Here is a 919-nt window from a genome sequence, read left to right on the forward strand (position 1 = left end):
CTCTCTCTCAAAAATGAATGAATAAAGATTTTTAAAAAATACCCCCACATGTGGCCTATAATTGATTCAAACGCCAATTCTTTTTTTTTTTTTTTTTTTTTTTAAGAGAATGTGCAAGGTGAGGGAGGGGCAGAGGAAAAGAGAGAATCCCAAGCAGGCTCCATGTTCAATGTAGAGCCCAACATGGGGCTTGATCCCATGACCCTGGGATCATGACTTAAGCCAAAAACAAGTCAGAGGCTCAAGTGACTGAGCCACCAGGCATCCTCGAAAGCCAATTCTTAAAGAGACTTGCCAAAATTAAGCTGGAATCTTTATGTAGGGAACAATTTTGAAGACTGTCATTGACCTGGATGTATTCATTCTGTTATGATTTTTAAATCATTCTACATATCCTATAGTAGTGTCATGTGCACCTATAAATAGAACCTGGTTCAAACCTCATAACTGCTAATAACCACCTGTGATTTGAGCAAATCTCTAAGGTTCAGTTTCCTCATCTGTTAAAATGGGTTTAATTTGAAGCATTTTATAAAGATAGATAAGTTCCTAGTATTTTGCCTAACCCATAGCTGATATTCAAAAGATGTGAGCCATATTAGTTCCCTATTGCTACCATCACAAATCACCACAAATTTAGTAGTTTAAACCAATAGAAATATATTATCTTAAAGTTCAATAGGTCAAAAGTCTAACATGGGTCTAAAATCAAAGTTTTACTCTCACTGGGAGTGACATATTTTTTTAATTACAATAATATCAACAAGAATAAAATACTTAGGAATAAATGTAACAAAGCAGGCAAAAGACTTGTATGCTGAAAACTACAAAACATTACCAAAAGAAATTAAAGATGATACAAATAAATGGGAAGACCTCCTGAGTTTGTGGATTAGAAGATTTAGTACCTTTAAGATGG

The sequence above is a fragment of the Hyaena hyaena genome, unplaced genomic scaffold, assembly GCF_003009895.1.
Source record: "Hyaena hyaena isolate Hyena2069 unplaced genomic scaffold, ASM300989v1 scaffold_589, whole genome shotgun sequence".
NCBI classification, from domain to species: Eukaryota; Metazoa; Chordata; class Mammalia; order Carnivora; family Hyaenidae; genus Hyaena; species Hyaena hyaena.